This window comes from Rattus norvegicus, chromosome 15 (genome assembly GCF_036323735.1).
Source record: "Rattus norvegicus strain BN/NHsdMcwi chromosome 15, GRCr8, whole genome shotgun sequence".
Lineage (NCBI taxonomy): Eukaryota > Metazoa > Chordata > Mammalia > Rodentia > Muridae > Rattus > Rattus norvegicus.
Genome location: NC_086033.1, coordinates 27934929 through 27948835, shown reverse-complemented (window position 1 = coordinate 27948835; position 13907 = coordinate 27934929). Strand labels below are relative to the sequence as shown.

At 41.4% G+C, this 13907-nt stretch overlaps 1 long non-coding RNA gene across 1 annotated transcript in view; it reads left to right on the top strand.

Moving 5' to 3' along the window:
* LOC134482188 (uncharacterized) overlaps window positions 1-12119 on the top strand; it is a 107359-nt gene extending 95240 nt beyond the window's left edge. The window contains exons 2-3 of the long non-coding RNA XR_010058259.1: window positions 10822-10980; window positions 11934-12119. This is a non-coding gene — a long non-coding RNA (uncharacterized LOC134482188). The remainder of the gene's footprint in view (window positions 1-10821; window positions 10981-11933) is intronic.
* The last annotated feature ends 1788 nt before the right edge of the window (window positions 12120-13907 follow it).

The following is a 13907-nucleotide window of genomic DNA, read 5'->3' as shown; positions in this document are numbered from 1 at the left end:
AATGTTATCCCCTCCTAGTCTGCCCTCCCACAGTTCCTCATCCCATTCCTTTCTCCACTCCCTGCCCCCATCCCATCTCCAAGAGGATGTCCCCACCCTACCCCACACATCCCAACCTGAACACTTCCACCAGGCCTCCCCACTTCCTGGGGCCTCAAGTCCCTTGAGGGTTAAGCTCATCTTCTCTCACTGAGGCCAGACTAGGCAGTCCTCTGCTATATATATGTCAGGGGCTGCATACCAGCTAGAGTATGCTGGCTGATTGGTGTCTCAGTATCTGAGAGATCTCAGGGGCCCAGGTTACTTGAGACTGCTGGACTCCCTGTGGGGTCACCCTCCTCCTCAACTTCCCTAATTCAACCACAGGGATCCCCACCTTCAGTCCATTGGTTGGATGTAACTATCAGCAACTGTCTCAGTCAGCTGCTTGTTTTGCCTGAGGACAGCCATGCTAGGCTCCTGTCTATAAGCATTCCATAGCATCAGGAATAGTGTCAGGCCTTGGAGCCTCCCCTTGAAATGGATTCCAAATTGGGCCAGTCACTGGACCTCCCTTTCCTCAGTCTCTTCTCCATTTTTGTCCCTGTAGTTCTTTTAGACAGGAACAATTTTGGGTCAGAGTTTTTGACTGTGGGATGGCAACTCCATCCCTCCACTTGAGGCCCTGTCTTTCTATTGGAGATGGTCTCTACAAGTACCCTCTCCTCACTGCAGGCCATTTCGTCTAAGGTCCTGCCCTTTGTGTCTTGAGAGTCTCTCACTTCCCAAGAGGTACATTCTAGAACACAGTCCCCACACCCCCTCCCCCACCAAGGTTGCATATTTCCATTCATTCTTCTGGCCCTCAGGGCTTTCAATGTGTAATTTAAGCTTTAGCAATGTTTCTTTTACAAAATGTGGGTGCCCTTGTGTTTGAGGCAGAGATGTTCAGAATTGAGATACCATCTTGGTAGATATTTCCTCTGATGATTAAGTATAAAATGCCCTTCCACATCTGTTTAGATAAATTTTGGTTGAAAGTCTATTTTATTAGATATTAGAATGGTTATTCCAGCTTGCTTCTTGGGTCCATGTGCTTCAAAACCTTTGTTCTAGACTCTTACTCTGAGGTGGTGTCTATCTTTATGCCTGAGATGTGTTTCTTGTATGCAGCAGAATTATGGATCCCATTTTCATATCCATTCTGTTAGTCTATGTTTTTTTATTGGGAGATTGAATCCATTGATATTGAGAGACAGTAATGTCCAGTGATTGTTATTTTCTGTTACTTTGATGTTGATGGGGTGTGTGTGTTTGTGTGTGTGTGTGTGTGTGTGTGTGTGTGTGAATGTGTGTGTGTGTGTGTGAGTGTGTGTAGCCCTTCCCTTGCTTTTGCTGCTATAGAATTATTTATTTCCTATATTTTCTTGGATGTAGTTATCCAAGAGTTTTCCTTCTATTATTTTCTGTATGGATGCAATCGTAGATAGATAGTGTTTAAATCTAGTTTTGTCATGAAAAATCTTGTTTTCTCCTTCTACGGTGATAGAAAGTTTTGCTGAGTATAGTAGTCTGGGTTGGCATCTGGGTGTTTTAGAGATTGTAAGGTATCTGTCTAGACTCTTCTCACTTTTAGAGTCTCTTTTGAGAAGTCAGATATAATTCTTACCGGTCTGCCTTTGTATGTTACCTGTCCTTTTCCCCTTACTGCTTTTAATATTCCTTCTTTTTTCTGTAGATTTTGTGTTTTGATTACTATGTGGCAGGTGAATTTTCTTTACTGGTCCAGCCTAGGAGGTGTTCTACAAGCTTTTTATATGCTTATAGGCATTTCTTTCGTTGGGTTGAGAAGATTTGCTCCTATGATTTTGTCAAAGATATTTTCTGGGCCTTGGATCTGGGACTCTTCACTTTCTTGTATTCCTATAATTCTTTTTTTTTTTTTTTGGTTCTTTTTTTTTTTGGAGCTGGGGACCGAACCCAGGGCCTTGCGCTTCCTAGGTAAGCGCTCTACCACTGAGCTAAATCCCCAGCCCCTATTCCTATAATTCTTAGGTTAGGACTTTTCATGGTATCCCAGATTTTGGGTCAGGAATATTTTATATTTAACCTTTTCTTTGATGTATCAATTTCTTCTATTATATCTTCTGCACCTGATACTCTCTCTTCCATCTCCTGTATTCTGCTGGTGATACTTGCATTTGTTGTTTCTGCTCTTTTCCCTAGGTTTTCCATCTCCATGATTCCCTCATTTTGTGTTTTCTTTATTATTTGTATTTCCAATTTCAGGATTTGCTCAATTTTATTGATTTCCTTCACCAGTTTAATTTGCATTTTCTTGTGTATCTTTAAGGGTCTTATTTGTGTCCTCTTTAAAGGCCTCTATCATCTTTATGAGACTGGAATTAAGGTCATTTACTTGTGCTTCAGTTTTAGGATATCCAGGGCTTGCTGTAGAAGGCTAAGTATGCTCTGAAGGTGTCATATTGTGTTTTTCACTGTTTTCTTTCAATGACTTTTACCCATCTGGATGGCTTTGGTTCTTTGATGTTGCTGTTGTAGTAGGTGTTAGGAGGTGGGTTTAGCCTCAATGGTCCTGGTGTGGCAGGCCTCTGATAGCTATCCTTTGGTTGTATCATTCCAGATCTCCAGGTCTGTATTGTTTAGAAGCTGCAAATCCAATGAGGTAGGCAGAGAAGTTGTGGGAAAATGGAGGTCCCATGGGATAGCAGGCTGCTCAGGGCAGCTCTGCTTGATCCAGAGGACTCAGCAAGCAGACAATGAGCATGAGTTTTTAAAGAAAGACCTAGTGTTTTTTTAGATTTCCTTAGTGTTTGTTGTTATAGCACCCCTTTTCATTTCCTATTTTATTTAGATATTCTCTCTGTGTCTTTTAATTAGTGTGAATAAGAGTTTATCTATCTTGTTGATTTTCTCAAAGACCCAGCTCTTGGTTTTGTTGATTTCTCTCTCTCTCTCTCTCTCTCTCTCTCTCTCTCTCTCTCTCTCTCTCTCTCTCTCTCACATATTGACTTCAGCCTTAAGTTTGATCTACTCTTGAGTCTGTTTACTTCTTTATCTTCTAGTGCTTTCAGGTATGCCATTAAGCTGTTAGTGTGGCATATCTCCAATTCTTTAGGAAGGTAATTGGTGCTATAAGCTTTTATCTTACCACTGCTCTCATCATGTTCCATGAATTTGGGTGTGTTGTATATTCATTTTTTACTGAACTCTAGGTAGTCTTTAATTTCTTTATTTCAGCCATGACCCAGTAATCATTCAGGATAGAGTTGTTCAATTTCCATGAGTTTGTAGGCTTTATATCATTTCTGCTATTGCTGAAATCCAGTATTAATCTATAGTGGTCTCATAGGATACAAAGGGTTACTTCAATTTTCTTGGGTCTGTAAATATTTACCCATGACTGAGCATGTGGTTAGTTTTAGAGAAATTTCTGTGATGTGCTGTTAAGAAGGTATATTCTTTGATGCTTGACTGAAATCTTCTGTAGATATCTTGTATCTATATGGTTCATGATGGCTGCTAGGTCCAGTATTTCACTATTTAGTTTTTAATATTCTTTATGTTCTCTGTGTATAGTGTTTTGATTATTCTGTGATGAAGGGACTTCTTTTTTCTAGTCTAATTTATTTGGTAGTCTGGAACATTTTTGTACCTTTATAACCATGTCCATCTTTAGGTTTGGGTTGAAAGACCTTTATCATATTCACAAAGTCTATTTTGAAGTTCTTGTCTTATAATTCAGCTATACTGCATTTCTCAGGACCTACTGTAGTAGGGTTTCTGGTATTTAGTGGAAAGATACCATCCTGGCTGTTTTAATTCTGGAACCTAGACATTTGACTTTGAGATCATTACAATTCTAGGTGATGGTGTCTGGTTTTGTCTTTATTGGATGTTTGTTCTGTTCCTTGGTTTTCTGTTGCCCTCTCTGTTTCTTGGAAGAGTGTGGTAACTATAGGTTATCTGCTAAGGAATGCCTCTGAGATCCTGCCAGGTATAAAAACGAGGGTTGTAGACAGAATGTATGTCTTGGTATTGGGTGCTGGCATGGAGATGGATATGTGCTAAAAGAAGCATGGAATGACAGGATTTACAGTTGGAAAGAAATCAGGTATACCATCAAGATCTGCTCAGTCCTGTGGAAATGGAGACAAACAGGGAGAAAAGGCCACAAAGGTAGTGTGCTCCAGGGCTGGGGATGAGATTATGGGGTTAGATTAGAATAGTGAAAATCACCTACATGCTCTGGCTTTGCTTTCTCCTTTCTTTTCTACTCATCTTACTCTACTAGAAATCTTGAGTTATAAAAGGGCTATAGCCCTCTGATAACTTCTCCTTCCATAGTATTAGACAAAAACTATCTAAATGTCATGGCACCTTCTCTGGTATATTTGGCACAGTATGTCTTATTAGAGATGACATGCAACAGTATGTAGATAGTGAATTGCATATGGAACTGAGGACAACTTACCACTTCATTGTCTTCATGGCTTTACTGTGAAATCACTGTGACCCTGTGTGAGGAACCACTGATGTCCTTGGGGTGTAACTTTAATTTTTCAAATCCTATCTTTAATGATGTTTCTTAAATGCTTTAACCTCCCTTTTAGCCTATGACCCACCAGAGGTAATGGAAAAGAAAGGACACAGGGGAAGTAGACCTGTTCAGAAATAGTTCTTTGGAGCAACTTCCATCTGTGTTGTCTGGAAATCAGCAGTTAAGATCACATGTTAGCAGTGGCAGCTCAATCCACACAAACACTTCATGGCTACACCAGCAGTTCAGTTCAGTAGAGTTGAGATAGCAAACACAAATCAGCAGTAGTGGCACTACCTAGTAGAGACAGATAGACCTCAGCCTAAGCAGGAGTCAGCAGGAAGGACCAGCAGGAAAGCCAGGAGAAATTCTCAGCTGTGCCTCTCTCAGAGAAGCAAAGATTAGCAAAGACTCTAGACCAACAAGCACTGTACAGCTAGTTCTACCAGCAAGCCGAGCTCAGCCTCCATCGCTGTCTATTGAGTTCTATTTATACTCCCTCCAAATATCACATGTCCTCCATGTGTCTTGCCTCACCATGTGTCTTGACTCAGCATGTGCATCTGTCTTGGCTAACATCACTCTGCCAATTAGCTGGAGTCCACAAAATCAGCAAGAAATGTCAGCACACCATCTGAAGTTTTTTTAGTGCATATCTCTTTGTGGAGTCCCAACAAATAGAGCTGGACAACATATGTAAGATGGACCAATAAATGCATGTTGTTAGTGAAGAATCCTTCATCATGTGTCCTTTCACACACTTGTTTTAGCAGAATAGCCTTCTATTTATGTCCACTTCAGGAAAACTCCTTGTCCCAGCAAAATAGCTTTCCAAAGAACCCTTAACTTTCCAATTCATGGGGTTTCTAATTTCCTGTATAAAAATACAGTGGTAGTATCATCTATTTTGTATCCTGCTCTGACCATTTGTATGACTTTCATCAACCAGAGAAATATTGGGGCACACAACACAGACTCTGTGAAAAAACAGAATGATTCAAAGGAAAATGATCAAAAGTCAGACTTTCTTTTGCTTCTTAGAGTTTGTGCTCAGTTCCCCCTGCAGTTTCTGCTACTGTGTCACTCAGAGCAAAGTAGTACACAGCCGATTCTGACTCTGGCACTGAGGCTTTCTGCAAGTAGAAGGAAGTGTTCCCTTTATCATACATAGCTTCAAAACCTCTGTTGATTCCCCTGTTGTTAGCTGTTCTGACTTGCAAAAGGAGCTGTGGACCTTCTCCAGAATACTGGACATACCAGAAGAGAATGGGGTTGAATATGTGCAGTTTATAAATAAGAAGTCATTTTCTGAGAGGGTCATTTGGCCTGGTGTCTGGATCACTGAGTTTCCATGGGTCCTCCCTGAAAGAAGAAGATATCTATGTCATAGATGATTAAATATTTTTCTGACATAGAAGAGTACATTTTCAGAGGATCAAAAACTCAAGCAACAGCATGTGCTGGCAAGAATGTGAAGAAAGGAGAACACTCCTCCATTGCTGGTGGGACCGCAAATTTGTACAACTACTCTGGAAACCGATCTGATGGTTCCTCTGAAAACTGGAAATAGTTCTACTTGAAGGCCCAGCTGTACAACTCCTGGGAAGATATCCAAAAGGTGATACCTCCAGGACATGTGCTCTGCTATGTTCATAGCAGCTTTATTCATGAGTCAGAAACTAGAAGCAACCCAGATGTCCCTCAACCAAAGAATAGATACAGGAAATGTGGTACATTTACACAATGAAATGCTGTTCAGCTATTAAAACCAAGGACATCAAGAATTTTGCAGGCAAATGGATGGACCTAGAAAATATCATCCTGAATGAAGTAACCCCAATCCAAAATGACATACATACATACTCATACATCAGTGGGTGTGTACTCACTGATAAGTGGATATTAGCCAAAAAGTACAGAATACTCAGGCCATAAGAAGTTAGACAAGAAAGCCCACGTGAGGATGCTTAAATCCCATTTAGAATGGGGAACAAAATAGTCATGGGAGGCAGAGGGAAGGAGGGACCTCAATGAGAAAGGGGAGGGCTAGGGTAAAGGGGGGTGCAGGATCAGGTATGGAGGGAGACAGGAGAGAGGCCCAGAGGGCCAGGAGAATGGAATAAAATAGTGCACTTTTTAAGTCATTTCACTTACCAAGCATAAACAGCACCACAGCCACTAACACTGGAGAAGTGTTCATGTTCAGTGTCACCAGAGTGATGCTCTCAACTCTTCATACAAAGAAATGATAAAAATGACATGAAATGATGAACTTATGAGGCTTATAAATCACACAGATAAGGATCTTGTGTCAAGAAACTCCACCTCCTGGTGGACAGAAGCTAAACTAGGGCCTATTGTATACCTTCCAAAGTCAGAAATGTGCTCTTGTCCTGAAAATTCTTTGTAAGGCACATATCAAATTTCAGGTATCCCTTTTCAATCTAAAGAACATAAACAGTGATCTCTACAAAATCCAAAGTCTCAAAATCTAAAGTAACAGCACATGTTGGTAAGGATGTGGAGAAACATTCTGATTGGTATAAGGTGAAATCTCAAGGTCCTTTTGTTTTACATTTCCCTGATGACAAAGAATGTTGAACCTTTCTTTACGTGCTTCTCAGCCATTCAAGATTCCTTTGTTGAGAATTCTCTGTTTAGCTCCGTGCCCCATTTTTAACTAGGTTATTTGGTGTTTGGAGTCTAACTTCTTGAGACTTTATTGTATGTACATTTACATCAATCTAAAAAACATAAGCAATGACCAAAACATAAGAATCGATGTCCTCATTCTTAGGATTCTACCTGACCTGAAAGTGTCGTAGCAGAACAACTGATGGATATTCTGTTTTGGGTTTTACTTATGATAAACTGAATGACAAGATACAGGTTTTACCAATTTATTTTCACTGATCCAAACTAGTAGTAGGATTCTATGTAGGCTTGGAGTGATGGATCAGCACTTAAAAACACTTGCTGCTCTTGCAGAGGATCCAGGTTTGATTCTCAGAACCCACACAGCAGCTCAAAACCAACTATAACTTCAGTTTCACAGGAACTTATCCCTTCTTGTGACCTCTGTGGGCATCAGTACACACCTGGTACATAAACACAAATGAAGGCAAACCATCCATTCACATAAAATAAATACATTTTTTAACTTCTTAAAGATACTATAAAATTAAAAATTATGAATTGGCCCTGAGAATTGTAATAATTGCAATCTGCTCTTTTTACCATCTAGAGATTTAAAATATGGGTTCGTGCTGCCCATTTAGTTAGGAGTTCATCGGTGTCTTGAAATAATGTTTGTAGATTAACTTCACAGGACAGCCACAACAAAGGAAGCAGTTGTGGCTGGCATGCAGGGCTCACAGGTTGCACCATACTGTGCATCAAATGTAGACTATGACATTTTCTTAGCTCTTTCCTGTAAATGTCTTTGTGAACAGTGATGCCTGTTTTTAGGGAACACAAAGCTATTATTTGGCATTGGTGAAGCCTTTGTGCCTCTTCCTTGAGGACCTGCAAAGCGCACCCAAGCAGCCAGCACACAAGCACCCACCTCATTATCTTCTTCAGAAAAGCTTCTTCCTTCAAGTGCCAAAATATCCACTCATGAATCTGGCTTTCATGGCTGCTATGTTTCTGTGGGAGTTCCTTCTAAAATTCAATTTCGTCTTAGTAATTTTTCCTCATTAACAGAATTGTCTTCTCACAAAGCTTTTCTGTCTCACCTTTGCCCAAACCTTTTTCCTAGTTCTTGATGTTTTATGTGTACATGTATATTTATAATAACTGTCCCAAATATTGGACTGAATGTATGCTGCAGCTGTTTCAGAGACATCCTTCTGTATATTTATTCTGGTATACATGTGTTACATTCATGAATAATTTTTATTAATTATTATTTATTTTACGTCTCCATAACTGCTTCCTCTACCTCCACTCCTCCAAATCCTTCCTTCTCATCTTCCCTCCCCTGGATCTACCCCTTCCCCCTTTCGTCTCAGAAAATGGGAGGCCACCCATGGAGATCAATCAGCCTTGGAATATGAAGTTTCATTAAGACTAGGGCCATCCTGTCTTATTGGGACTAGACAAGGCAGCCCAGTTACAGGAAAGGGATCCATAGGCAGTCAAGAGAGTCAGAGGCAGCCTCTGCTCCCAAAGTTAGAAGTCCCTCCATAAAGACCAAGATACACAACTGCTATATATGTGCAGAGTCCCTAGATCAGTCCCATGCATGTTCTCTGGTTGCCTATTCAGTCTCTGTGAGGCCCTATGGACTCAAGTTAGTTGATTCTGTAGGTTTCCTTATGGTGTCCTTAATCCTCTGGCTCCTTCAATCCCCCCCCCCCTCTCTCTCTCTCTCTCTCTCACACACACACACACACACACACACACACACACACACACAGAGGATTCCCCAAATCCACTTAATTTGACTGTGGGACTCTGCATAAATTTCCATCAGTTCCTAGGTAATCCTCTTTGATGACAGTTATGCAAGACTCCAATCTGCAAGTATAGAAGAATATCACTAATAGTGTCTGGGTTGGCTCCCTCTCATGGCAAGGTACTCAAGCTAGACCAGTCCCTCAGTTCCTGCCCCATCTTTACTCCTGTACATCTTGTAGGCAGGACAAATTGTGCATCAAGAGTTTTGAGGCTGGAATGGTGTCCCAGTCTCTCCATTGGAAGTCTTGCCTGGTTACAGGAGATGGTCATTTCAGGTTCCACATCCCTAATTACTAGTAGTCTTAGCTAGGTCACCCTTACATACTTCTGGAGCTTCCATTGTTCTATACTTCTAGATCATCCCATAAACGCAGCCCACAATATTTCTAGTTGTCTCTGCCAGTACTCTCTCCCTCCATCCTCCCCCAAATTGATCCTGCTTGCTCCCATCAACACCAACTCCAACACCTAGTCCCCTTCTTCCACCACCCCCTAATATATATTCTATTTCCCACACTCAGTGAGATCCAAGAATCCGTCCCTCTTGGGCCTTCCTTGTTACTTAGCTGCTTTGGTCTGTGGATAGTAGCATGGCTATCCTGTTCTTTAAGGCTAATATCAACCTACAACTTAATACATGCCATGTTGTCTTTCTGGGTCTGGCTTACCTCACTCAGTATGATCTTTCATACTTCCACCCATTTGCCTGAAGATTTTATATCATTGTTTTTAGTAGCAGAGTAATACTCCAATGTGAAAATGTACATCTCCTTTACCCATTCTTTGGTTGAGTGACATCTAGGATGTTTCCAGTTTGGGGTTATAACTAAAGCTGTTATAAACATAGTTGAGTGTACTTGTGGCATGGTGGAGGCTCTTTGGGGTTACATGTCCAAGAGTGGGACAGCTAGATCTTGATGTGGAACTATCCTCAATCTTCTATAAACCTGCAAAATTGATTCCCAATGTAGTGGTACAAGTTTGCATTCCAACCAACAATGGAGGAGTGTTCCCCTTGCTCACCAGCATGAGCTGGCACTTGTGGTTTTTATCTTGGCCATTCTGAATGGTGTTGAAGTGGAATCTCAGAGTTAATTTGATTTACATTTCCCTGATGATTTAGGACATTGAACATTTAAGTGTTTTTCAGACATTAGAGGTTCCTTTGTTGAGGATTCTCTAGTTTTTAATTGGGTCATTTGGTTTGTTGATGTCTAATTTCTTGAGTCCTCTCTATATTTTGGATATTAGTACTGTTTCTGATGTAGGATTGGTGAAGATCATTCCAACTCTGTAAGCTGCTGTTTTGTCCTTTTGATAGTATCCTTTGTTACACAAGCTTTTGCCTTTCATAAGGTCCCACTGATTAATTGATCTTAGTGCCTGAGCAATTGGTGTTCTGTTCAGGAAGTTGTTTCCTCTGCCAATGGGTTTAAGGCTATTCTCCACTTTTTCTTCTATTGAGTGTAGTGAATCTGTGTTGAGATCTTTGATCTACTTGGACTTGAGTTTTGTGCATGGTGATAAATATGGATCTACTTGCATTCATCTACATGCAGAAATCCAGTAAGACCAGCAACATTTGTTGAAAATGCTTTCTTTTTCCCATTGTATAGTCTTGGCTTTTTTTGTCAAAAATCAGTCGATCAACCTGCCTAGAAGAGTTTTGACCCAAAATTTGTTCAGACTACAAGAAATGGAAGTAGAGATGGAGCAGAGAATGAGGGAATGGCCAACCAATAACTGGCCCAATTTGAAAGTCATCCCATGGGTTAGCACCAATCCCGGACACTATTAATGATACTCTGTTATGGTTGCAGACAGGAGTAAGCTGTCCTCTGAGAGGTTCCACCTAGCAGCTGGCTGAGACAGATGCAGATACACATACCCAAACACTGGACTCGGAGACTCTATGGAAGAGAGAGAGGAAAACTGAAAACCCTGAAGGGAATAGGAACTCCACAGGAAGACCAACAAAGGTAAATAAACTTGACCCTTGGGGGCTCTCAGAAACTGAGCCACCAACCAAAGAGCATATACAAGCTGGAGCTAGGCCCCATGCACATATGTAGAAGATGCACTCAGTCTTCATGTGGGCCCCCAACAACTGGAGCAGGGGCTATTCCTAAAGCTGTTGCCTGTCTGTGGAATCTGTTCCCCAAGTGAACTGCTTTGTCTGGCCTCAGTGGGAAAGGATGTGCCTTTTCATACAGAGACTGGATGTACATAGAATCAGAGGATACCCAGAGAGCTCCCCACCCTCTCAGAGGAAAAGGAGAGGGGGTTGGGAAGGGACTCTGGGAGGGAGGACTGGGAGAGAAACAGCAATCAGTATATAAAATGAATGAATGAATGAATGAAAACATAAATACATAAATAAATAAATCAGGTATCCATAAGTGTGTCAGTTTACTTCTGAATTTTCAATTCTATTCTATTAATCACCACTTCTTCTATACTTATTTCAATTCCCCTTCCCTATGATGAACTTCTTTTTCCCATTTACCCTATCAAGTCACATATATCCTGTATTCCCCTTTAACTTTCTCTAACCTCTTTCACCCCTTCATATATATATACATATATATATATATGAAAATAGGAATCTGTGAAGAAAAGAATACAATGAAGAGAAACAGCAACCTTGAACTATCTAGTGTTAACAGAGGTTACAGAGATGTAGCATAAACTTGGAACCCCACATCTGTGCAAATGCTGCTACAGACTCTCGCTGGGGGTGGGAGGGAGGCTTAGCTGCACAGCCATCTGCAGTTTGGGGCCAGGCTGCAGGCTCACTGGGAGCACTGTGCCTCAGCAGCACAGAAGTAGGTGCCTGAGTCCTCTAGCTGGGCATCACTGATGTGCAGGGTGCTGTAGCGCTCCTTAGAATCGAATGTTGACTTTAACCTCCCGTTCTCCTTTGTTCCTGAAGCCAGGAAGAACAGATTGATGAGGCTGCCCCTGGGATTCTGTCGGAACCACTGCACACTGTTCATGGTGGTAGAAAAATTGCATCTCAGACCAGAGCCAGCTCCCTCATGAAGACTCAGGGCTTCAGGATTCTGTTCCACCTGTATTCCTCTCACCCCTGCTCAGAGAGGGAAAAATAAACTATATGAAAAGCAGTTCAGCAATTTAGCATTTTCTACTCCTGTCTGAGATCCCAGGAAAGTCAGCTTTGTCTTCTGCCGGCTCCTACCCACACCTTTAGAGCACCATTAACCCCATCTTGGAGATCCACAACTTACAGCAAAGCGACACCCACAGCAGCCCCAGCACAATTCCCAGGCTCCTCTCCATGGATCCTGTCAATCTCATGATGTGCCTTCAACCCAGCTTCAGAAAGTGTTGGGCTTATTTCCAAAAGTCAACAGAGTCTTCCTCTCTCTCTCTCTCTCTCTCTCTCTCTCTCTCTCTCTCTCTCTCTCTCTCTCTCTCTCCCTCCCTTCCTCCCTCCCTTCCTCCCTCCCTCTCTTCCTCCGCCTCTGTCCCTCCCTCCCTCCCTCCTACCTTTCTTCCCTTTAAGCACCAATAAAATCTTAGTTCTTTCACTTTGATGGAAAACAACATCCACAGCATCCCAGTGAGGCTTCACAATAACTGCTTCCTAGCTGTGAAAGAAAACCTTGCCCTGAAGTAGTAGGTCTTGTAGCCAAACTGGTGGGTTGGTTGGTTGGTTGGTTGGTTGGTTTTGTTTAACAGTTGAAGCAAGAGACATTTGAGGGGGGTTGGGGATTTAGCTCAGTGGTAGAGCGCTTGCCTAGGAAGCGCAAGGCCCTGGGTTCGGTCCCCAGCTCCGAAAAAAAGAACCAAAAAAAAAAAAAAAGAGAGAGAGAGACATTTGAGGGTAAATGTGAGTGGAAGAGCTGACATCTTGGTCTATCACAAAGCATCCAGAAGGATAGCAAGAGTAATCCATTTCCTAAATTCCATAATTTGACAGGATTTCAGAAATCACGATGTGATGGCGTGTGATGTGTACTAAGGAGTTAATACACTTTCTTAAAGTCAATGGATCACCATCTGCAAAGACAATGGTTCCAATGTAATTTTCATCTGTTGAAACAAAGAAGATCTGCACACAACCCTCACTCTGATTCACTTTTTATCTCTGCCCTTTCTCCTCTAGTCCCTCTCCAGTACCCTACAAGCCCACAAATTCAAGTCCAGTGGTGTTCTCTGCATCTTCTTTTTTTGTGTCTTGTCGGGGGTTTTGTTTGTTTGTTTGTTTTTTCTCTTCTTGACTAATTGTTTTTGTTCATGCTAGTCTGAGAGAAGATAATGAAAGGTTGTGCTGTCTCTGGTATTGGAGTAAGTTCTGGAGCAGTGAACTTGGGGAATTTCATCATAAAATATTAAAACTTGAAATTTTGGAGTATAAATATTTCCTATTGAGTTTCAGTCCTCATGTTGATGAGTAGAATTCTGTTTTCTTTAATTCTCAAGTCAATTTCCAGGATCTGTTTTATAGTTCCACAGAATGGCAAAGTTAACAACCAGAAATAAACTTTGCTGTCTGTGATCTGACATTCAGACGTTCTCTAGTCTACATAACTTCCCAATCCTTTAGGCACTTCAGAAAGTCATTTTTGGAAGCCTGCAGTGCCCCCTAGTGGACCAACACCATCAACAAAGGTTTTGGGTATGTCTGTGCAGGATTTTCTTCAGTGGTTAAGAGCTGACTGCTCTTCCAGAGGTCCTGAGTTCAATCCCCAGCAGACACATGGTGGCACACAACCATCTGTAATGGGCACCCAATGCCCTCTTCTAGTGTGTCTGAAGACAGTGACAGTGTACCTATATACATGAAATAAATAAATCTTTAAAAATTTTATTGGTGATTTATAATTTTCGTAAATGAAAAGACATAAAAGATGTGTGAAGACCCCCCCTCAGAAGTGGGTAG